The sequence below is a fragment of the Bidens hawaiensis genome, unplaced genomic scaffold (assembly GCF_021521415.1).
Source record: "Bidens hawaiensis isolate Kalapana, Puna unplaced genomic scaffold, B.hawaiensis_p1.1 tig00016275_1, whole genome shotgun sequence".
NCBI lineage: Eukaryota > Viridiplantae > Streptophyta > Magnoliopsida > Asterales > Asteraceae > Bidens > Bidens hawaiensis.
Window position 1 is genome coordinate 534,901 of NW_027492490.1, and position 25,412 is coordinate 560,312.

Sequence of the window (25,412 nt, forward strand, 5' to 3'; positions counted from 1 at the left end):
TATTTAAAAAAGGAGGAACGTGGTGAATTGGTAAATTGGTGCCAATTTCCATGATATAGTAGAAGAAATTGAAATGGAGTGATGTATGATATGGCGCTGACGTGACATTATGAAGGAAGAAGTAAAATGGCGTCTATACCGTATTGCCTAACAGTAATGGAGGCATTATGTGTGTCAATGAAATCGACTTTTTTCGATAGGTCTTTTCATGATATTCAAATCCCACGTGATAGTCCTTTAATTTCACATCTACTAGATGTTGATGATGCAGTGTTCGTTAGGGAACAAAGAGAATCCAACTTTGAAAATCTCACGCAGAGCTTAAGATATTTTTACATGGTGTGTGATCTAAAGTTTAAGTTGCATAAAAGTACACTTTATGCTAGTAAAGGTGGAGGTTGATGAAGAGGAAATGTAACACCCTGGCTAAAGTGGAATACGCCCGGGTGCGACGTATAGATTGTTCAAAACACATGTGACACAATTAAGTTACAAAATTATCATTATTTCATTGATGATTCAAATAACAAGTTCTTTTGCATATAAGAAAATTACAAGGAAATGAAACATGTCAAATACTTAATTAATAATCCTATGTCTAGTGTCTTCTTTTGTTTCATCATCTAAAAAGCATACCCGTAACATATGTATAAAATAATGTCAACTAACTTAATAGTTGACGGGTTAACGCATTTTAATATAACACATAAAAATCATATTATTCCATGAAAACTCGTAAAAAGCATATAAGGTCCTTTCCCGATGGCAGCAACCAACGTACTCGGATAATGAGGCCATTTTCCACTTATAACAACAAGGTCTTGAGCGCAAGGGGGGCATGAACATGTAATTTTGAGCAACTAACAAGTAAACACACAAGTCCATGTAGCGAATTGTAGTTTGTAAGCGAAATCGTAAGTAATTGAGTTATGTAGGATACATATGTTACCCCCAAAGAAATAATAGAGTAAAAAGGGGGTGTGAGAAACTCACATTTGAAATTGGATGACAACATGGAAATGAAACGGAAAGCGCATTATATGAAACCAAATGATCGAATCTCACGAGCTAAAATAATAAACACGAGAATTACTAACTAAGTAACGGAAATAAAATGTTGGATGTAAGGTTCATACGTTATTATTTATATCTATACTTTACACATTTTTAAGGTATATTAATATTTAAGTCAAACGGATTTTAATTATTTATAATTATTATAATATTACTTATGAGATTAATATTAAATTTGAATGTAATAATGTTTACGGGATTTAATCGCTAACCCGAGTTCGAACCCGGGTCCCTTGGACCACACTAACCATACACAACCGCAAGACCAGGCGTGTTATGTGTTTAAAGATGGAAACAATTAAATATAAACAAACTTTCAACTTCATACTATTCCTAACAAACCCTAGATTCAATTCTCTTAATATGTTCCATGTTTGCCCAAACTAAGTTAAGGGTTTTGTTAGACGGAAAAAAATAATACGAATGCGTATAACTTTAACCTCAAACCGCGTCGGAATGATGGAGACCAAGACTCGCCGGAAAAATAAACTTTGATGATCAAACGATATATTTAGAGAGTTTGTTTGTATAGTTTTATGTTTGCAACAAGTTTAGACGATGATTAGCGTCCTATTTTTGGCCTCAGTTGTATCATTTCATGTTTAATTTGAGTTATTACGATTTTGATTATAATCCGGTGAGTGGGTGATTAATTACAAGTTAAATGGTTGTTCATGACGAAATTACTCAACTAATAATGTGTATTGTTAATGGAGAAGTCGTTGGGATGGATTAACAAATCAATTTGGGGTAATAACGTTGTTTGGGTTTTCTCTGACGCCGGTTTCCGGCCGCCGGAGTTTTTGCCGGAAAAATGCAAAGAGAGGAGGGAGATGGGGGCTGGGTTGGGTAATTTAATTATATTTTTAAATAATTTACACTTTAACCCCTTAAACTATTAAAACCTTTATGTTTTGTTTTTAAATTTTATTTACTCTTTGAATCTTGAACTTTGTATATATACCTAACTTGATAAAAAAAACTTGATATACTCTTTGGATTGTTTACGTGTTATACTCCTATAGTTTGAAACTTGATTATTATATAAACTTTCAATGCTCGGAGATTCGTTAATTGAACAATGCGAATAAAAAATGAACATATACGAACTTTAAATCATTGAAATTGGTATAAATTGATAACTTTCAAAAACAAAGACATTGAAACGACAAAACGGGTCGATTTAACGAATACAAATACAAATAGAATACGAAAAACTGACAAATGTCACAGAAAAAGATGGTTTAGTGGATTAACTGTAAATCTGGCAGATTCCCATTTTTATATCTTGGCTAACCTATTGGTGCAAGTATGCATCTAAAATGAAATAAGGCAGCCAATCTTAGACAAATTTTGTTAGGATTTGTGGAGGCTTTGAGCTAGTTTTGGGCTTGGGCTCAAATTGACGACAAGGAGAACAAGGACTTGGTCTGTTATTGTTTCTTGTTAATTAAGATTTTAACCCTAGTTTATATCTATATATGCCCTTGCTATGTAATTGTAATCTTTGCACCACAAAAATGAAATAACCTAGTTGCAGTCTATGGATGTAGGTTCCCCGCTGGGACCGAACCACGTAAAATTCTTGTGTCGTTTATCATATTTTTTCTGTTTACTGCGTGTATAATCTTGTGTGTTGTTCCGCTGCGCCGTTTTGTTCCTAACAAGTCGTATCAGAGCTTTGGCTCGTTGAACACACTGTGTTGCACTGTAAAGACAATTCGTAGTGGTTTTTATCCGTTTAAAGATGAAGAGGCGAATAAGGGTTTCAGTTTTAGTCCACTGTTTTTGGCAGCTTCTGAAAGCATGGGAATCCTTGGAGTTCACCTATTGAGGGTATGTGTTTTGAGATCCAGTTTTGCAAACGGAAGTTTTAGATCTAAAATCTTAACTGACAAGTTAGTTCAAATACTGAATTATGATTAGGTTGGCTTAGTGTCGGCGGTCATGACCGACATCCATAGCCGGTAACTCCTTGCAAATCGCTGAATTATGTTAGCCAGAAACTCTTGATGTTCACCGAAAATCAAGACTGGTTCTTGGTTTTCCTTGCAAGGGCCGGGTTTGAGTCGCTGGTTTTAAGTTGACAGAATAAAGAAATCAATCATCGGCACAGGTGTGAGATCGAAGTCATTGGTCGGGCTTGGTTGACGACACAGTGGTTGGCGAGATTTTGGTGCATGTTTAAGGAACCAAGGAAAAAAGGTCCTTTTTGTTGTGTTGTTCATGTGAAGGAGATAATTTTCCTTGTAGTTGACTTGAGCCTATTGTTTGGGTTGTGAAGGAATGTTTTGGGCTTGGGTATTTTTACGTACTTTTGCTACAATTTCTTTTTAGCTAGATGATGGGTCCTTGACTTGTTGTTGGGCCAAGCTGCAAGATTAGTGGTCTGGCCTTGGTTGCCACTTTTTATCATGATGGGGCTATGTTTTGGGTTTTAGAATTATTTCAAGTTCAGGTTTTGGCGTTATTATTAACCATAATTATTTTAATTGGGTTTTGTGAAGAGCGTTTGGATTCGGATTTAGATTTGTTTGTAAGAGATTAGTCTGAGGTAACTGTTTACAGTTTATTTATAGTTACTTGATTTATCGTTTATAGCAGGAGCAAATCGGTTTATTTTGACAGTGTTCGGTAGAACAACTGTCAAGTTCAGGTCCGTGCCATTGTTGTGTCTGTTCACTGTTTTCGATTTGTTCTCGAATGTTATTGTCATAGCTGAAGACGAAGTGATGATCAAAATGTTGACGGTTTGGATTTTGGTTGATTGGTTTGTCATGGGAACTTGGATGTGGTATTAGTGATGGATAAATCTGGAAAAAATTGAACTAGTGGGTACGCTGGTATGTAACATCCTAAAAATTTTAATGATGAATAAAGGAAGTTATGTTTAGTGATTTCGCGTAATTAATTAATATCGGGTAGGGAGCGGGTCTTGGACGTGGATTAATTGAGATGGGTTAAATGAGAATGGGATTTCAGGGATATAAATACCCCCAAAATCCCAAAATATCTTCATTTTCACCAAACTCCCTAACACCCCAAAACACACACACACACCACACGCATACCGCCGCCGGCCGGCCGAGCCAAGGGAAGAGTCGGGCAGGTCCGAGAGAGAGCGATTAGTGTACTAGCAAGTAAACGAGATCCAAACAAGCCCAAAAAGGTATGATTCTTGATCTTTGAAGTTTAAAGATCCAAGCTTTTTTAGTGTATAAGCGACCGAAAATGGTCGGGAAGCGTAGTGGGTGATATTGAACCATAGCAAGGGGGTTAAAATCGCTCAAAATGCTGGAAAGAAACCGAACAGCGGCTGTCTGGGCAACTTCGCCTGCATCTGGGCAACTTCGTCTTCAAAGCGATGAACTTCGCCTGCAAGCTAAGTTCGCCTGATGAACTTCGCCTGCAAGCTAAGTTCGCCTGATGACAACTTCGCCTGAGGCCAAGTTCGCCTGATGACAACTTCGCCTAAAGCCAAGTTCGCCTGATGAAAACTTCGCCTAAAGCCAAGTTCGCCTGATGACAACTTCGCCTAAAGCCAAGTTCGCCTGATGACAACTTCGCCTAAAGCTAAGTTCGCCTAAGGTTTAACTTCGCCTAAAGCCATGTTCGATTAGGAAGTAAACTAAAAATCTAATGAAAAATGTGTTAAGACAGTTAATGGAAATAAAATTTTTCCAAGCTGACCTGGCAGCTCGACCCCAGCCAGGGGCTCTGCCCCTTGGACCCTGCTAGGGGCTGCCGCCCCTAGACCCCGCTGCCAGGGGCGCTGCCCCCGGACCCCCGTTCGTTGTGGGTCATATAAAGATAGACATACATTATGAGAAGTGATAGTTAATTGATACGTATACTTGTTATACAGTCAGCCATGCACAACTGAAGAAAGGAATTACGATTAACGGTGAACGTAACCGTGTTCAGGTGAGTTTCTAGCCCCATTCCTTGTTATGTTTTCGGGGTTGTGTGCATACTTGATGTGTTGTTAATACATTTATCCTAAGTGATAAGTGTATGCCCTATGTGATATATGTGTTATGTAAGAATGATTGCTTGATGGTACGTGAACGATCTTCGGATATTGCACGTACTGTCAGGTTGTAATGCTATGTATAAGGTAAGTATAATATGAATGCTTATGCGTATGAACGTGGTAGAGATAATAAAAGAAGGAAATAATGATGTATGGTCGTATGGTTACGAAAAGGGGTACCGAGCCCTAGTAATACTCGAGGTATGATGTATGGTTGTATGGTTACGAAAAGGGTACCGAGCCCTAATAATACTCGAGGTATGATGTATGGTTGTATGGTTACGAAAAGGGTACCGAGCCCTAAAAATACTCGGGGTATAATGTATGGAACGAAGAGGGAATCGAACCCTACTAATATTCGAAAACTAGGGACCAGACCCTTATAATATCTGTGATGTTAGGGACCAGACCCTTATAATATCTGTGATGTTAGGGAATCGAACCCTTCTAATATTCGAAACTAGGGACCAGACCCTTATAATATCTGTGATGGTAGGGACCAGACCCTTATAATATCTGTGATGTTAGGGAATCGAACCCTTCTAATATTCGAAAACTAGGGACCAGACCCTTATAATATCTGTGAGGTTATAGGGTGAAAGGCTCTTTAAAAGGTATGATTATGTATGTAAAGAAAGTATGAAGGTAAAAATGAAAGTAAAAGCGCTTAAGTGTGTATGAAAGAAAGTTAAGAGGTTAAGTATGAAGTGTAAAGAATGTATTGTATGATTATGTGATTAACTAGAACTCACTCAGCGTAGCTGACTTTTAGTATGCACGCAGGTGAGTAGGATGAGACAGCTGGCTTGAGCGGGGACACATGGCAGAAGAATAAGAGCCTGGCATCTGAAGACTTACGATGTTTTAATTTTAATGTTTTAATGTGAAAGACAAAGGACGGTTTGAGACAAGTTATGAAATATTGTAATGTTTTATGAAAGTTTTATATTCCGCGTAAATGTTTTAATTAACTCTGATATTTAGAACTGTGTTTATGAGTAAATCCAACACGAAAGTAGGGTTACCGGTAACGGGGCCTTACATGGTAATGACATAAGTGAAATAAAAGGTTAGCGACAAGTCATGTTATCTATTGCTCGTTTGGATGATCTTTCGATTATGGTTTGCGTTAACTAATCATGTGTACGGTTATAGAACCCCTGGTACGCTTGCTTCCCTTGAAAGCTCAACTGCTGTTATAATTGTTTGTTTGTTAGCTGGTTTAGAACTGTGAAGTTTTATCTTGGTCGGTGGTGATCAGTGGTACAATATTTGAGGTGACCTGGATCTTGTGCTGGTTGAAGACGTTTGCGGGGGGAGTACAATTGAGGATTCATATAATGGAGTGTTGGTTTGGCATGGGTTGGAATAACAGAGACAGTGGGAGCTGAGCATAGTTTGACTTGGTGGGGCTGCATGAAAGTGCAGGACATTCTTTGGAGTCGATGCCTATAATTAGTAAATTTTGCTTCTAAGAATGTCGGTGGTGATGCGTTCGGACTCAGTGGAAGGCAGTGAAGACTCTTGGGTTTGTGATTCTGTTTTGCTTCATTTTCTTGTTACATACTTCAATGAAGTATCGATGTTATTTAAGACTTTTCTAGAGTTGTAAAAGTCTTGGCTCGCTGCATCGGGTAGAGCTAAGTGGGTTTGTATTGCAAGAATGAATCCCAAAGCCACATGGATGTCAGCTTGAGCGTACTTGGAGGTTTAAACCTTTATGGGGATTTGGTAACAGTGGGAGCACGGGGGTGTTCAGGTACAATTACACAGTGACGTTGGGTTTTGAGACCAGAATTGGAATGAAAATTCTCTCTTTGGTGCCTGCTGTGCTGTATTAGGAGAGTGTTCTTTCTTCTGGAAGTCTCTGAAGCCGGTTGTGTGAGTAAGTAGGTGTCTGTTGAGATTTAAGAGGAGTCATTGGCGGGCTTTGCCATGACTGGGTCTATGATGACCGTATTGGAGCTGGGGCACTTCAATGGGCCTTTCGGGAAACCGATGCAAATGCCGGCCGCTGTAACTAGGTGGATTGGATTGTTGAAATCTTAGCTTGTTTATGAAGAACTGAAGGCTAGGAGAACTTCCGTTGTTGAAGTTTTAGCTTGTTCTTGGAACTGGATGCTTGGTGGATTTCTGTTATTAAAGATCACTGGAGTTACTGGGTATAGAGTTTTCTTTGGATGGCTGTTGCGGTTCATACAAAGCCTTCAAGTGGGAGATTGTTAGGATTTGTGAAGGCTTGGGCTCAAATTGGTGACAAGGAGAACAAGGACTTGGCCCGTTATTGTTTCTTGTTAATTAAGCTTTTAACCCTAGTTTTATATCTATATATACCCTTACTATGTAATTGTAATCTTTGCACCACAATAATGAAATAACCTAGTTGCAGCTTGTGGATGTAGGTTCCCCGCTAGGACCGAACCACGTAAAATTCTTGTGTCGTTTATCATTTGTTTCCTGTTTACTGCGTGTATAATCTTGTGTGCTTGTTCGTGTGTTGTTCCGCTGCTCCCCTTTGTTCCTAACAAATTTGATATGAAACTTTCAAAGTGGGAAGCTAAAGCTCTCTCATTCGGTGGAATATTAAAGTTGGTCAACGGTGTAGGGTAGTTTGTGTTTGTATTCTTCTCCTTTTTTCATGTTGCAGATAAAGTTTGGAAATCTTTAGAAAATGTAAGACAAATTTTTTGGGAGGAAATGATGCAAAGGCCAAAATTAGTTGGGTTTTGCGGAAACGGATGGTACCATCTAAAGATCGTAGTGGACTCGGGCCGGGTGGTTAGTCTTCATGCAATTAATAAAACTCTGTTAGCAAAGTGGTGGTCGAAATACAAGAATGATAAGGATACACTGTGTTAAAAAATCATTATGGTTCTTCACAGTGGTATTTAAACTTGGGGATGGGTTCGGGTTAAGAAGTTAGCCAGGGCTCCTCGAAATTCCGTAGGTCGGCTAAAGCAATTGGAAGTGAATTATAATATTAATTTTAACGACTGATTAAACGTTCGGATCAGAAATGGAGAAAAATACTTTGTTTCGTCTAGACTCATGGGCCGCTACATTACATTTGAAAGAAATATCCCCTTCCTTATTTGCTCTTGAGCTTATAAAAGATTCCCACATTAGTGACCATATAACATACATAAATGATTCTATGTTATGTAATTGATGTTGGAATAATGATCCAAAATCATATTGTGAAGTCACATATTTGAGGATCTGCAAATTGTTGCTTTCTAATCAGCAACTTTCCCTATATCAGCGATCGTTGATGCTTGGTTTTGGAAAGGTATGGATAACATTATTTATTCTTTTTAAAGGTTAAAACTCTAAGGTGGGAAATCAATTATGGAAGTTAATCGGAGACAGAAATATTTTTGTTAATACAGATGGGTGTCAATCATGGTGGGAAATCGATAAAGGAAGTTACTTGTGCGGCTCTCGCATCAATGGCTTATGCGGGAATTTGCCAAAAACCTCAACTCCTCTTTTGGTGAATGGCTGCTATGCAAAATTACTAAGGTCCATTTTTCCATGGGGGAACATATTGATTATTGAGTACAAGTGGGTTAATTTGGTACAAGAAATCCTAGAGTACCTACTAAAGCAAGATGTGAGAAAGGAAATGGGTGATAATTCGATCAATAATGGCGGTTTCCTTTTAGCTAATTTGGAAAGCAAAAAATTAGAATGCTTTCAAACCAAGAAGTATTACAACGATGGTGAGTGATATGAAGGCCTACTCATTCATTTGGGTGAAAATATAAGCAAACGGGGTGATCTTAGATTGAGAATCGTGATGCAAGTTTTGTTTTGTAAAAAATAGAATAAAATTTTAAGTTCTACGTTCATTTTTAGTTTTTGGTTGTACCTTGTTTAGGATTTGTTGTTGCATATATATTTAAACTTTTTTGCTTCTTGTTGTGGTTTTTTTATCCCTTTTAAAAATTAAGTAATTGACAAAATACGAAATATTAATAAAACAGATAAAACGAGAAGTAGAATATGTGGTTAGAAAGAGGAAAAAAAACTAAATGAGTATAATCTGATTTTTTAGCCCAAAGATAAAAGTTTTCGTATTAATGCAATTGGAGATTTGGAGTATTGACTGTACTGTAGAAAGCACCCAAACATAACTTTATATACTACCAGTGTTTAATCGGAATTCGGATACATTGACAAACAGAATAAATAAATTAAAAAATTACATACTTGACAAATAGAATAGAGCATGCGTATAAATCGGATTAGGCTTAATGATAGAGCACTCACTTTAATAGTGAGAGATGGGGAGTTCGAACTTTACTATCCCATATATGGGAGATATGAGGGATAACCTTTGCTTGTGAGGGTTCGAGTCCTGATCTCATCCGGTTTTATCGGCTCCTCGATGTCGTGCCGTTTGGCGAGCATGGTGGTAGGGTTTTATTCAGGGAATCCCTTAATAGGGGGGACCGCTAGGGGCTCCGTCTGTCCGGAATCGTGGCCGGCTCAGGCTAATTTTAGCTAATGGTTGTCGCGCACGAAATATTTGATGTTACTTAGTTGGTCGTTAAAAAAAAAATAGAACATGTGTGATGGCCAAGTGTTTTTGTTGGAGTGGAAGCATTTAGATTAGACCAACAATAAACTTTTCCAAATCATTTGTTACTGATAATTAAATTATTAGATTTCTTAATTTTTTTTTGGGATGACCAACTAAGTAACGCCGGGTACTTCGTACGGAGTTCCCATTGTCTAAAGGTAGCCCGAGCCGGCCACAAGTTCGGACGGACGGGGCCCCTAGCGGTCCACTTATAGAGGGATTCCCGGGTAAAACCCGACTCCCACGCCCGCCAAACGACATGACAGCGAGGGACCGGTAAAATTGGATGAGTCAGGACTCGAACCCTGGCAAGCCATGTTCATCCCTCATATCTCCCATATAAATTGATGATTGTGAGGTTTGAACCCTTACCTCTCACTAATAAAGTGAGTGTTCTACCATTGAAAATTACGTGTACTTATATTATTAAATCCAATATTCCAATAAAGATAAATAAATAAATAATTTTATTTGTATTTCATGGAAGGAGTCACACTTGAAAATCACGCGTATATCCAATGATTATTCTACGTCAATAGTCTAAAACACCAAATTTGAAAATGTAACACCACCACATACTATAAATCCCCCATCATTTACACAAACAAAACCACACCTCATCTCCATTTTCTACATATTAAAAATGGCCTCATCAACTGAATCAAAAATCGCCTTAGCAAAAACAATTGTTTCCACTATCGGATCCGTGGCCGCGGCATCGATGGTTGCTCGCAGCGTCGCTCGTGATTACCTGCCTAGCGAATTCCAAGACTACCTCTATTTCGGTCTCCGCAACTTCATTAACAAGTTATTCAGACAGTTGACCATGGTCATTTACGAATTCAATGGCATTCAAGAAAACCACATTTATACTGCCGCAACGCTCTACCTTAGCTCCCTAAAATCTCCCAACATTCACCGTCTGAAGGTCACGAAAAACGCTAGCGAAGAAGACGTTAATGTTGAAATGGAAATCAAAGAAGAGTTTGTTGATGTATTTAAAGGAGTCAAATTCAAGTGGTCTTTGGTTTCTAAGGACTTACCAACGATAGAGCATCACAATTACGATAACAATGGCTCACACATTAGTAGATCGGATAAACGATCGCTGGAGCTCACATTTCATCAGAAACACAAAGAACTGGTGTTGAACGAGTACTTGCCGTTTATACTTAAAGACGCCAAAACGAAGAAACGAGATGATAAAACCGTGAAGATATTCACAGTTAGCATGGACCACAGAACAACGTGGACTTCGGTCAATCTAGACCATCCGGCAAAATTTGCCACGCTAGCAATGGATACTGATATGAAGGAGAAGGTGATAAAGGATTTGGATAGGTTTATACAAAGAAGAGAGTATTATAAGAAAGTCGGAAAGGCATGGAAGAGAGGGTACTTGTTGTATGGTCCACCCGGGACGGGTAAATCAAGTCTTATCGCAGCCATAGCGAATTACTTGAAGTTTGACATATATGACTTGGATTTGACCGACATTCATTCAAACTCGGATCTTCGAAGGTTGTTGGTGGCAACGTCAAACCGGTCGATATTAGTGCTTGAGGACATTGATTGCTCGGTGGAGTTGCATGATCGAGAGGATGCCAAAGACATAGTAATAGAAAAAGACCCGTATGGTGGTTACGAAGAATACAAAGTTACATTATCTGGGTTCCTTAACTTCATCGATGGTTTATGGTCAAGTTGCGGTGATGAAAGAATCATCATATTCACCACTAACCGAAAAGACAAACTGGACCCTGCACTTCTTCGACCTGGTCGTATGGACGTTCACATCAACATGTCATATTGCACCCCTAGTGGTTTCCGATTGCTAGCGTCCAACTATCTTGGTGTCACACAACATAGTCTTTTTGAAGAAATCGAGGATTTGATTAGAGAGGTGGAGGTTACCCCGGCTGAAGTAGCCGAGCAACTACTCCAGGATGATGATCCAGACATTGTGCTCGGTGGACTCATTGAGTTTTTTGAAGTGAAGAGAAAGCAGAATGAAGAAACAAAACCAAAATCAAAAGAAATGGATGTGGATTCAGTGACGGAGCTTGGACTAATACAACAGGGGAGGCGTAATCGAAATGTATACAGAGCGAGGGGGGGCCGGTATCGAATTTTCGGCCGAGGTCGGCACGTATAAAAAATTTCGGACGAAATAGGGTAAATTTACACTACTACGCAAAAAAAAAAAAAACAGGGGGCGTGACCACCCGGGCCCTAATTAACCTTCGCCACTGTGTGAAAGAAATTGAAAAGAATTAATGAAATAGTTCAGTGGTTAACAAAATAGTAAATGTGTAAATATGTTATTAATGTTCAAAGCTGAATCTTGCATTAACATATTAATTTTTAATTTTAATCATGAATACAAGTCGCAAATTCATAATCTATATTTAATTTTTAGAGCTGGATCATAACTATCAAATTGAATTGTTAAATCCTGTCAAGAACTGTGATAAAAGTCAACTTTAATAAAATATTCCTAACCTAAATAAATAATTTAGATCGTGAGAAAGGTTATCACAATTTTTTTAATTAGGGAACCAAAATGAAAAGAGTACAAATAACAAGGGTTATTTTCTACACAAAACCATAGACATAATTTGATCCAAACTAAAGATATATATACTAAAGCTGATTGATTATTACCAGTTATGCAAGTTATAAATCATGGTATATATAGTTGCATGAGAGAGTCAAGAACCCAGACCGTTACCAAGAGTTCATGCGCGAAAATGACATATTGGCAACAATGTGACTATATTAATTTGGTGGTTAGAAGTATCATGATATGTAAGCAATAAACAACTTTGTGTAATTTGATATTTTGATCCAACTTTAATGTATCACTCGTTTTAGTCCAAATCCAAATCCAAATCCAAATCTATCTATATATATATATACTATATATAATACACCAAACAAGGGTAAATTAAGACACTCATTTTTAAGTAATTTACAACACTTAAAACATGAGGCATATGTGTTAGTAAGGGTAAACTTGTATTTTAAACACAATCCATTCAACTTACAAGTTTGGTCCCTCATCTTTAACCATATTATGTTTATATATATATATATATACTATATATAATACACCAAACAAAGGTAAATTAAGACACTCATTTTTAAGTAATTTACAACACTTAAAACATGAGGTATATGTGTTAGTAAGGGTAAACTTGTTTATTAAACACAATCCATTCAACTTACAAGTTTTGTCCCTCATCTTTAACCATATTATGTTTTTAATTTAACTTGTAAACTAACTTCTCGCCCATGATTTTTAAACGACTATAGCCTTTTCAAACGTTAATATTTTTATAAAAAAAATACACCATAAAAACGAGCATTTTATTCTCTTTAGTTTGAATATGATATTGTTATAATTATTTTCATTTTAAATAAATTAATATGTTACGTAGGGGTGTTCAGTGTCGGTTTTGATGGTTTTTAAGTTAAACTTGTGAGTCCAACCGTTAATACTGCTTTTTTTGTCGTCCAAAACCAAGCTCAACCATTGAAAGTTGAAACCGAATCGTTACTAACGGTCTAGTTCCAGTTTGGTTTCACAGTTTAAACTTTAATAATAAATTTAGTTTAAAATAATTATTAATTTAAATGTACCATTAATTTTAACTAAACACGAACATAATATGATACTTGAGAGGATCATAAATAAAAAATGATAATTTTAGCCACATAAATGGTAAATATTAATGAAAGATCTAGGATATGAAATAATAACAACAAAGATCACAAAATAAACCATAAAGCAATTAGGTTAATTTGAAGTTGTATGGCCAAGTTATTTGTAATAAAAGATTATATTCAATTAAATTTTAACTATATCTAATATATATTACAAAACATATCTAATAATTAATAATAAAAAATATTAAAATGCATTCAACATTTATAGTCTGGTCTGGTTTCATATAGTCGCTTGCCAATATAAACTGCGAACCAACCGTTCACTACGTTTTGAAAATTTTAAAACCGACCAACAAACCGAAAGTAAAAAAAGAAGTCAAACCAATGACCGGTTTAAACGATTTCAAAGTTTTAACCGAACCATAAACACTCATATTTGTTATGTGATTAACAGGTTCAAACACCCGCTACATCGCGCGGGCGCCCGTCTTATATTTAAAAATTCTAAGCTAGATAAAACGCTAAGTAATCAACATGAATTGCAAGAGTTAAAAGTATAATCTGTATTATTTGTTACCGAAAGGCAAAAGGCTGGTTGGCTGTAACCTAATTATGTCGTGCCAGAGTCGATTATACATGCTTTCTACGTGTTCATGTAAAAACCTATGATCCTTGTGGCTGTAGTTTAATGGTAAGAATTTCACGTTGTGGCCGTGGAGACCTGGGCTCGAATCCCAGCAGCCACAATATTTTTTTGTGTAATTTCAGTTTTCAATTCTTTTCACTAGAATAAGTTTTTCTTAAAAACCTCCGAACAGTTAAAAAACACTTTAAATTCATCATTTGGTTTGGGTTCGTTTATTCATCAACTTCATTTCACCTTTCAAGTTTAATAATTTGTCAATTAATTTATGACTAGACTCATTGTATGAAGGCAAATTTGTTTACTTTTTTTTTTCTTTTCCTTTTTTTAAAAAAAATTTAGATTAAACTTGTAATATTCAAGTTAAACTAAAAAGTATCGAGTTGAGATTCTTGTGGTTGACCGGATTTACAATCCATTTAGCACATCTACATTAAGATATTAGACGTTGAGTATATATTTATTGCATTGTAGCGTATCTCACTTCTATATTATTTTAATCCATTTACCCCGATTTCTCCTATTCGATTAGATTACTTTGCAGTCTCAAACATTCACAGATTGTCATATTAGCGATTTGAAACGGCCTTCTTCTTCTTCTTCTTTTATTTTTGAAAGACATAAGTAATCTTATTTCGATCTATTCCTTACCTAAAGGAAGCTCATCACCTTGATCTCTTCTACCACGGTAGTCAACCGAATAACCATCCTGTCATGAATCACCTCCTTTTGGGCCTTCCATAACCTCCACATCCAAAACAACATTGTAGCAAAAACTTTAGCCTTTTTCTTCCGTAAAGAGGAGGATTTTGTTACGTACCCAAGTCCAAGTCAGAATGATGGAAGGCCCATGCACGTGGGTTTATTTTAATTGTTTACGGAGTGAAGAGGTAGGTCCCAGCAGAGACCAGTTGGTCCCGCAAGACTCACCTTGAACAGGGACGTCTGCGCAAAGGCCATCTGCTCCCGCAGGACCCACCATGCTCATAGAATCTTACGCGCAGTACGCAAGCTGTACACGCAGGGAAAGCCTCCCAATGGTGAAGTACCCCGCCTGTTCCCGCAGTTGCGGATACAAGCCATCAGGGAAGGCTACCCGCAGACAGCAGGGCTACACGCACAAGCCAATAGCTACTTCAGTAGTCACATGAAGGAATGAGCAAGGCGGGAACAATCCCGCCAAAATGAGCCAGTCCGTATGATTCTGAAAGATCTTTTGTACTATACCTACCAAGGTATGGATAGGACAGACAATCTGACCAGAACAACCCATGAGCCAATCACAGGGTGACAGCTCACCGACAACAGTACGAGGAGGAGCACCCTCTAGTACTGTTTGTCACTATTAGCCGCTGCCTACTCACCAACTCTTACTGAGGGGCATGCGTAGCCTACAGTTGGTAGAATAGTGTTACTGTTGGCCGTAACCTATTCACCAACCAGCATGGCCTGCGTATAATCCACAGTAGGTGGGACGTGCATAATCTACAGTTGGTGGAATAGTGCAGCCGACTTTGTTACTGTTGGCCGTAACCTATCCACCAACCAGTATGGCCTATGCATAATCCACTGTTGGTAGAACAGGAATACTATTCAGCCGGCTGTACCTTCTAGGAAACCTACCTTCGGCTATAAATACTCCAACATCTTGGAATGGTAAGGGCATCTGATATCTCAATCTTATCTAGCAATCTCTTAATATATTCTTATATTCAGAGCAACCTAGTCTGATTCTCACGTCGGAGGGTGGTCACAAGGAGGAACCCCCCCCTTCTCAGTGACGAGCTTACGGTGTCTGTTTTGCAGGTCTCCTGAAGAACAACCTTCTCAGCTAGATCTCATCCGTGGGAAACATTACTTAACCCCCAGATTATCTATATTCTGTCCAGGGTTCACTTAGTGTTTCTTCATTGGCGCCATCCGTGCATAAAAGCTAGAACTAATTTAGTTTTTTCAAATTTTCTGAATAAATGGTTAACGTTACTCCGGTCCAAAAGCCAGTAATCGACCAAGAAACCCCGGTAACAACCCCAGCAACTGGGGGGAACACCGGCGGTTATACAATCCTTACGAACACTACCCCGACTACCCAAGCCGGGGCAAGTGCAGTAAATATTCCACTGGGGTTCACCGACACCCAGTTGGAAAAACGAACAAGGGCCCCTCGCCAAACACTAGATCAAGTGAAGGCGTGGGCCGAAGCACGGCAAAGAGAATTCCAAGCCGAATTGGATGAACGCTTGCGTTCAGCTCAACAGGCTGACGAATTCGGCAGTACTCGCCAACACCTCAATATGAGCAGTGACTGCGAGTACTCAGACGACGAGTTGGAGTCCGATACCGACGCAAACCCTCGCCATAAGGCGAAAGGGAACCGTAAGGAAACGGACGTCCAACCAAAAAGGAATTTTGGGGAAGCTTTTAAACCAATCGCGGAGAGAAACCCGCGTGACTTCTCCAAAACCTTTAGACCAACTGCTACAAATGCAGGAAAGTCAAAATTCGCAAGGGACATTGCGGAAGCAATCGCCCCGAGAAGTGCCAAACAGATGTCCAACATTGGCACTTATGATGGTCTATCCGACCCAGACGACCATTTGAACAGGTTCATTGCGGGGGCTACCGTCAGCAACTGGACGGAACCCACGTGGTGCTACATGTTCCAGATGACTCTGGTCGGAGCGGCCAGGGCATGGTTCGATCGTTTACCGATCCACCACATATATGACTGGGCGGACTTTCAGAACAAGTTCAGCCAGCACTTTAGCCAACAGAGGAAGTACACTGAAGAGCAGTGGACGATCCTCAACTGCGTGAGAGAGGAGGATGAATCTTTACTAGACTTCATCACCCGCTTCAACTCCAAAAAGCTAAGTCTCGGCAACATAAGTGAGGATCTGGTTCGCGCCGCCTTCATCCAAGGCGCCGAATACCCAGAACTTATCCGCACATTGACGGGTAAGGATGGCATGCCATCAACTTGGGATGCCATCATGACGGCGGCAAAGCGCTTTGCCGAGACGGAAAAGCAACTGGGAAGGGATCTTCCCCAGAGTACACACCTCTACACGCAGAGGACAAGGGAGAACAACGTTAGGACCGCCCGGCAGAACAAAAAGAGGCGGCTAGGTATTTGGCAGTCAAGGGTAAACTTTGACACCTCATCCAGCTCTCGCCCTCTTGTTGGCGGAAGGGACAACACACACCCTTCAAACCGAAAACACCGGTGGACGCCACTCACCAAGAGCGTCACGGAGATATTTGCCACGGAAAAATTGCCATGGCCAAAAGCCCCATTGATCCGGCAGAAACCTAATGCGGATCAAAGCAAATCCTGCGATTTCCACGGGACAAAGGGTCATGGTACTGAAGAGTGCACATCCTTGAAGGATATTGTTGAGACATTTGTCAAGGATGGAAGACTTGCACATCTCGTGGCATCAATCAGGAAGGGAGGAAGGAATGACAAACGGTACAGAGGTAACGGACGAAAGCCAGTCGACATCAGCATCAACATGGTTCATGGCAAGGTCGGAGGAAGAAAAAGACGAGTGACAGAACCATGCGCGTGGAAGGAAGCTGAGGTGCGCTTCCCGCGAGTGCCAGGAGGCCCCAGCAAAGAAGGCCCCATCGTCATCAAAAGCCAGCTGGGGCATTACATCACTTCCCGCACTCTTGTTGACAACGGCGGTTCGTCGACAGTGATGTACAGGCAGTTCTTTGACAAGCTGGATGATGAAGACAAAGAACGCTTGGAAACGGTCTACGATTCAATGGAAGGGTTTGACGGCAGCACAGAAACCCCCCTGGGTATCCTATCTTTCCCCGTTACTCTTACCGATGGGAATCATTCACGCACAGAAGACGTGGATTTTGTCGTGATGAGAAAGCCACACCACACGTACGACATCCTATTCGGAAGAGACGGGATGGCAAGATTCAACGCCGTGGTATCTTCAGTCCACGGCATGATGGGATGGCCAACAGCTGAGGGTGTAGCGATGATCACTGGCATTCCCCAGGTATGCATCGCATCTGTCTCATCTAAACCCAAACCAAAAATGGCTAAACCAACCATCACCGAACCGGAAAAATGGGCCTTCAATGGCAAATACCCCGACCAGGCCGTTACCATTGGACCAACAATCGTTGATCCCACCCGCACCCTACTCAAACGCTTACTGCAGAAAAACGCTGACATCTTTGCGTGGGCACTAGCTGACATGACTGGTGTACCCCGAAGTAAGGCGGAGCATAAGCTCAAGTGCGATCCGGCTGTTACGCCAGTCGTACAAAAGCGCAGAGTAATGGGGCCTGAACAAACTAACGCGTGTAGAACCCAAGTCAAGGAACTCCTTGACGCAGGCATCATACGCGTTAGTAGATATCAAACATGGGTTGCAAATCCCGTAATGGTACCGAAGAATGACAAACAATGGCGCATGTGCATAGATTTCAAAGATTTGAACAAAGCATGCCCCAAAGATTGTTATCCGTTACCAGAAATTGATCTTAAGGTGGATTCGTTGGCACCATTTCGCCTTAAATGCTTCTTGGATGCGTATAAGGGGTACCATCAAATCCACATGGCCGTAGATGACCAGGACAAAACCGCATTTCGGACGCCCGATGGTACATTTTGTTATAAAATGATGCCATTCGGACTTAAGAATGCAGGGTCCACGTACCAACGACTGATGGACAAAGAGTTTCATGCCCAAATTGGGAGAAACTTGGAAGTCTATATGGATGATTTGGTCATCAAAAGCCCCGAGCCAGAAGCGATGTTGAAAGACATTGAAGAAACTTTCAACACGCTTAGAAAGATAAACATGAAGCTCAACCCGAGCAAGTGTTCATTTGGGATGGAAGAAGGGAAGTTCTTGGGAGTCATTGTTACTAAAGATGGCTTCAGAGCGAACCCTGAAAAGGTCGAAGCTATTGTTAAAATGGAATCACCTACCACCATCAAACAGGCTCAGACACTGAATGGACGACTAGTCGCACTTAATCGCTTTTTGGCAAACCATGCGGATAAGTCGTTTCCTTTCGTGTCAACATTGAGAAACTGCTTAAAGAAAACGCACTTCCGCAGGACACCAGAAGCGGAAGCAGCTTTTCAGGAGATTCGGTCACGCCTGATCGAACTCCCAACACTTACAGCACCACAAGCGGGAGAGGAGTTAATCCTATACCTTTCCGCAACAGATAGAGCAACCGGGGCAGTCCTGCTAATAGAACGAAAAGGCATCCAGATGCCAATCTATTATGTTAGCCGTGTACTAACAGACGTAGAAACCCGGTACTCTACCCTCGAAAAATTGGTCTTAGCACTTATACACGCTTCACGCAGGTTAAGACGATATTTCCAGGGCCACCAAATCACCATTCTCACCAACTTCAAACTCTCAAACGTTCTAGGCAAACCCGAATTATCGGGACGTCTAGCCAAATGGGCAATTGAATTGGGAGAATATGCAATTAAGTACAAGCCAAGACCAGCCATAAAAGGCCAGGTCCTGGCCGATTTTATTGCAGAAGTCCCCGCTTCGCGGGAGAAAGAGTGCCAGGAGGAGGCTCAACCCTCCCCAGCACAGGACATCAATGATGTCTGGCGACTCTACACTGATGGAGCAGCCAATAACGAGGGTTCAGGCGCAGGGTTAAAATTAACCAACCCAGCAGGCCAAGAATATACTTACGCTATTCGGTTGGATTTTCCAAGTACGAATAACGAAGCCGAATATGAAGCATTCTTGGCCGGATTGAGAATTGCGCGTAAGATGGGAGTGAAAAACTTGGAAGCCCACGTGGATTCCATGCTGGTGGCCAACCAAATAAATGGGACGTACACGGCTGTGAACGACACAATGGCCCTGTACCTCGCCCAGGCAAAAACCCTTATGCGTGATTTTAATGATTGTAAAGTCATACACGTCAAGCGCAGCGAAAACAAATCTGCGGATGCGTTAAGCAAGCTTGCATCACTAGCCTTCACCCACTTGGGAAAGGACATCCGCATTGAACTCCTCGAAGCACCATCAGTCCCGCACAAGGAAATTTGTGTCATCCAAACCGGTACAGAAACGTGGATGACACCAATAATAAATTACCTTGCAGCAGGAACACTACCAGAGTCAAAAACACAGGCAAGAAAACTACGCTGTAAAGCACTGAATTATCAACTCGTCAATGACATCCTTTACAGACGTAACTTTCTTGGCCCACTCTTAAGATGCGTGGACAACCAAGATGCTGACTACCTCCTAAGGGAAGTACACGAAGGCATCTGTGGGGTACACGCAGGTCCCCGCGCTGTTGTAGCCAAGCTAAACAACGCGGGATACTTTTGGCCGGGGATGCATACGGATGCACTGGCATACATCAGAAAATGCAGGTCTTGCCAGCTTTACGCACCCAACACGCACCGCCCGAAGAATGAACTTGTTCCAGTCACTTCTTCATGGCCATTTCAGAAATGGGCCATCGATGTGACAGGCCCATTTCCTACAGCAGCAGGAAATGTTCAGTTCCTAGTGGTAGCCATCGACTACTTCACCAAGTGGATAGAAGCAAAACCTTTAGCCCAAACAACCGCGAAACATATCAAAAAATTTATTTGGGAATTTATTATTTGTCGTTTTGGACTTCCACAGAATTTGGTGAGCGATAACGGCACCAACTTTGCTGACAAGAAGCTACAACAGTGGCTAAAAGAACTTCAAATCACCCACACCTTTACCTCAGTGGCACACCCGCAAGGTAATGGTGAGGTGGAAAGAGCAAATAAGAGCATTGTCGAAGGCATCAAGAAGAGACTATCGGAACACAGATCCGGCTGGGTGGACGAGCTTCCGCACGTCCTTTGGGCAAACAGAACGCTGAAGAAGGCCAGTACGGGAGAAACCCCGTTCAGCCTCACTTATGGCACTGAAGCCATGGTCCCGGTCGAAATTGGTCTGCCCTCACCAAGGGTCTTGAGTCAGCCAGAAGACAATGATGCAGAAAGACGGTTGGATCTTATGCTAACCGAGGAACGCAGAGACTTAGCCGCAGTGCGTGAAGAGAACTACAAACGACAAATGCAAAAGTACTACAACACGCGGGTAAAACTCTGCAACTTCAATATAGGAGACTACATACTGCGTAACAACGAGGCTTCAAACCAAGAGCGCCCGGGAAAGCTGGCCCCGGTCTGGGAAGGGCCATACATTATCAAAGAAATCCTGGGAAAGGTCGCATACCGGCTCGAAAGGCTCGATGGCACTCCCATCCCAAGAACATGGAATGGAGCTCAATTACGCAAATGTTATATGTAGATCAATTCCAAAACTTGTAAAGAAAAGGCCTAGAGCCACTTCTAATGGAAATGATTCTCCTTTCATAATGTGTTTACCTTTATACTTATGAACTTCCCACTGGTGCCGGTATTTACCGCATAAACGGGAAGAAGTAAGTCGTTACGTGTGGAAGGCGGCAAAACCCGCATAAACACAACGTTAAAAATAAGGGAAACCTACACGCAGGTCAGATGTAAGTAAAGTTTAGCCATCCTTGTAAGTGCAAGTGACGGTCTTACCCGCACAATCACGAACAAGGAAGCAAAACTTCAACCTATCATCTACCACGTTCAAAGGTTATCCTAAAAAAAAAAAAAAAAAAAAAAAGATGAGGAAAACTTACACGCATGTCAGATATGGGTAAAGTTTAGCCATCCTACTAAGTGCAAGTGACGGTCATACCCGCACAATCACGAAAGAGGAAGCAAAACTTCACACCTATTATCTACCACGTTCAAAGGTTAACTTATCCTCAAATAAGGTAAACCTACACGCAGGTCAGATATGGGTAAAGTTTAGCCATCCTACTAAGTGCAAGTGACGGTCATACCCGCACAATCACGAAAGAGGAAGCAAAACTTCACACCTATTATCTACCACGTTCAAAGGTTAACTTATCCTCAAATAAGGTAAACCTACACGCAGGTCAGATATGGGTAAAGTTTAGCCATCCTACTACGTGCAAGTGACGGTCCTACCCGCACAATCACGGAAGGGGAAGCAAAACTTCACACCTATCTACCACGTTCAAAGGTTAACTTATTCTAAACACTTGGAAAATTGCTAATTTAAACTTAAGTATGTAAGTCATATAACGTTTATAAAGCAAGGAATCCAATGAATCAAGCGGTCTTAGCCGAGCAAAGATTTACATTTCATAAATATTCGTTACAAGAATGGCCGGGTAACTACCCGCCTACAAGAAAGTAAATCTATACAAACTAAATCTATCCTAGCAGTGGGAAGGGATCTTCAGGATCAGGCTTCAGGGCCACTTCCACTTGGACCAGCGCCGTCAGTAGAGCGTGGCTGTTCAAGGTAAGCCTTAAGGATAGGTAGCCCATCATCAGCAGCAGCAATTTCATTCACCTTCTCCACCACCGGATGCGGGAAGGTGGCGTATTGATTTACTACTTGGTCATATATGGCTTCGGTATCTACATTGTACAAAGGGAAGTTGGATGGCGGGACGCCTTTCTCAACAAACCCTAGACCAAGCAGGAAGCCGACCCGTTCCCCATCCTCGTGAGAAGCGTTGAGGGCTGCGCTCATTGCATTGTCGTAAGATGTCTCTGAGAAGACCCGATGCACAACCTACATAAGAAAATATACAAGTGTCAACACCCTATTTACAAAGAAAAGCGTGAACACATGAAGATAGACATACCTGAGACAACGCTTCTCGAAGAAGCCATTCCTTGGCAACCAGAGCTTCTTTAAGGGCGGCTTGAGCTTGGGTGCAGGCGCGTTCGGCTTCGCTTTTGTTAAGGTTGGCAAGTAGCACTTCCTTTGCGGCAGCCTCTTCGACGCCCTTAAGCTTCCGCTCGGTATGGTCAAGCACGCCCCTCTGGTCCAAGATCTCCTGGAGCTTCTTGGCATCTTCCATCGCCAAGGCATCATGAGCACGTTGGAGAGCCTCTAATTTGGCCTTGAGCTCCTCGTTCTCCACGCGTAAAGGCTCAGCAACGGCTTCAGCCTTGGTGGCCCTCTCGGTCGTGTTCCTCGCAGTCTCCTTAGCTAGCCGAAGCTGTTCGTTAACAGCTTGGGCGGCCTTGGAGCGGGCCTCGAGTCGCGCTTGAACCTCAACCTCGAGGGCCTTGAAGGCCTTCTCCTTCTCCGCAGCCACTGCGGTTAGTTTTTGGTTCTCCTCCCGGAGAGCACGCGCCTGAGATACTTCTTTAACGCGAGCTGCTTTCAACTTGTCGTTTTCACGACAAAGCAGCTCGACGCGTGGCTGCATCCGGGCCAGGAGAACCCGAAGCTCGTTGGTTAGCCTACCCTCCTGGTAGCTAACCATGGCTTCCCCCAACGCACCATGGGGAGCAGCGTGGCGAGCCCAGTCCACGCACTCCACAGGTGTGCGAAGGGTTGTTCCTCGGCGAATGTTCCATCTTGGAACATACACTTCATTGGAATCCGACACTGCAAAAGAAACAAAGCAGTTAGGAAAAGATGATAAAAAATACATAAAGGCCAAAAGAACCCTACGCACCTGTAGGGTCGATCACAGGCCGATAACCACCGAACCCATCACCTGAACCTAAGGGAAATCCATCCAAAAGGTCAGGCAGATGGGAAGGTAACAAAGATTGGCAAGAAGCCCCGCGCGTACCTGAAGGTTCGGCCGTCGAGGCCGATGGCGGGGGCGGCATGGTTTCCGCCGCAGTCGATGGCGGAGGCATGGTGTCCGCCGCGGTCGCCGCCGCGGATTCAGCAGCAAAAGTAACCGCCGGCTCTGTGAAGGATGCTGTAAATATCGCACTCACAGCCGGCGGTGACGTCACCTCGGCTGGAACAGTCGGCTCAGAATGAGCAACTGAACCAGCGGTAGCAGGCGCAGGCGCCTGGGTCGACGCCTCAGGTAGGCTGACCAAGCCTACCGTCATTGGCGGAGAGGTAGTACTCGGCCCCTCACCCTGGAATGCGCCAACATCCACGCCTGCGTAAAGAAGAAAAGTGTTAAAAAGACGAGGATTAAACTACGAAGATAAAAGCCAAGAGAAAGTTGTACTTACGGGTTTTCTTGAGCTTGAACGTACAGACGGGCGGGGACGAACCCGATGGAGCCGGTCTCTTGATGCCGGTCACCGTCGTCGTCATTGGTTCTCCGGAGGTAACAGTCGTAGCCTCCGGAACAGTGGTCTTCTCACCACCGGGGTTCCCCGCCACCTCTTCACTATCTGACTCAGTGTCAGATAGGAGCACTGGATCGGCTGTGGAGGCCGCCTTCTCCTTCCCTTTCCCGCCGGCAGCCCTCTTCTTCCGCACTAACGGAGGACCATCTGCGGATTCCTCAGAAGAAGACAGGATGTCAGGAATTCCAGCAGCGGGTACAGCACTGAGGGGTGGAGGAGAGAATAACGCCTTACCTGGCCGCCGGTGGCTCAGGATCTCGTGGCCCAGCGGATAGACCTCCACAAACCGATCCGCTGTTTGCTCCAGGATGGGCAACTCGTTCTCGTCAAGAGCACGAGTACCCACCCGCACGGGATCGTCAGCTTCCCGCGGGTACAAGAGCGACTCCAAATTGTTCCCCTCTGAAAGAAAAGAAACAGTTAGAAGACAAACTCATATCAGCAAGAAAGACAAGACATACCATAAGGAGTAGAGTTCAAACCGTATTCGAGAAGGATGGGAACCTGAGACGCCTCCTTCCATACCCGGCTCATCCCCAGCATCACCATCCCGGACTCCGCAAACCGGTAAACCGGAGATTGGACCCGGGATATCTTCGCAAACCATTCCGCCTCCTGGTAGTTGGTGGCGTGGTGGCTTGGAATTGCTTGGCCATTTTTAAACTTCATGGCAATGGGGATGGCGCGGGCAGAAATGTAGAAGAACTCCCGCTTCCACGATCGGAGACTGCGCTCGGTCGCGCAAATCTTCAAACCCTTGATCCGGGTTGTCAGGGTGTACCACCCCTGGATGCACCTCCAAGTATAGAAGGTCATCAGGCGGTCCACATAGGGCTCAATGCCCAGAATCCGGCACACCCACTCGAAATGGCGAATCTTGGCGATCGCCATGGGGTGCAACTCGGTCAGATGAACACCGTGCCTCTCAAGGACACGGTAAACAAACTTTGTCAATGGGAACCTAAGATTCCCATAGACAAAAAATGCTGCATAAACCCCGATCTTGCCTCTGGGGGCATCGTACACGGTCTGATGGGGTTCAGGAAACTCAGGCTCGAAAGGATCGAGCATGAACTTCCTAACAACATACCGGTACTGATCGCCGGGCAGAGCACACTGGCACTCACCAGCAGTACTCTTATCATCGGCCGAAGACTCAAGATCACGAGAAGACATTTTGCAGAAAAAGCGATTTCGGGAAAATGCTTGCCTG

The 25,412-nt window shown here is 42.2% G+C and overlaps 1 non-coding gene and 1 pseudogene across 1 annotated transcript; both read left to right on the forward strand.

The window, feature by feature from the left end:
* The first annotated feature begins 10,255 nt into the window (after positions 1-10,255).
* On the forward strand, positions 10,256-11,847 carry LOC143551247 (AAA-ATPase At3g50940 pseudogene; annotated as a pseudogene).
* A 2,188-nt stretch (positions 11,848-14,035) lies between these two features.
* On the forward strand, positions 14,036-14,107 carry TRNAH-GUG (transfer RNA histidin (anticodon GUG)). Its single transcript has one exon. It is a non-coding gene; the product is annotated as a tRNA-His (tRNA).
* The last annotated feature ends 11,305 nt before the right edge of the window (positions 14,108-25,412 follow it).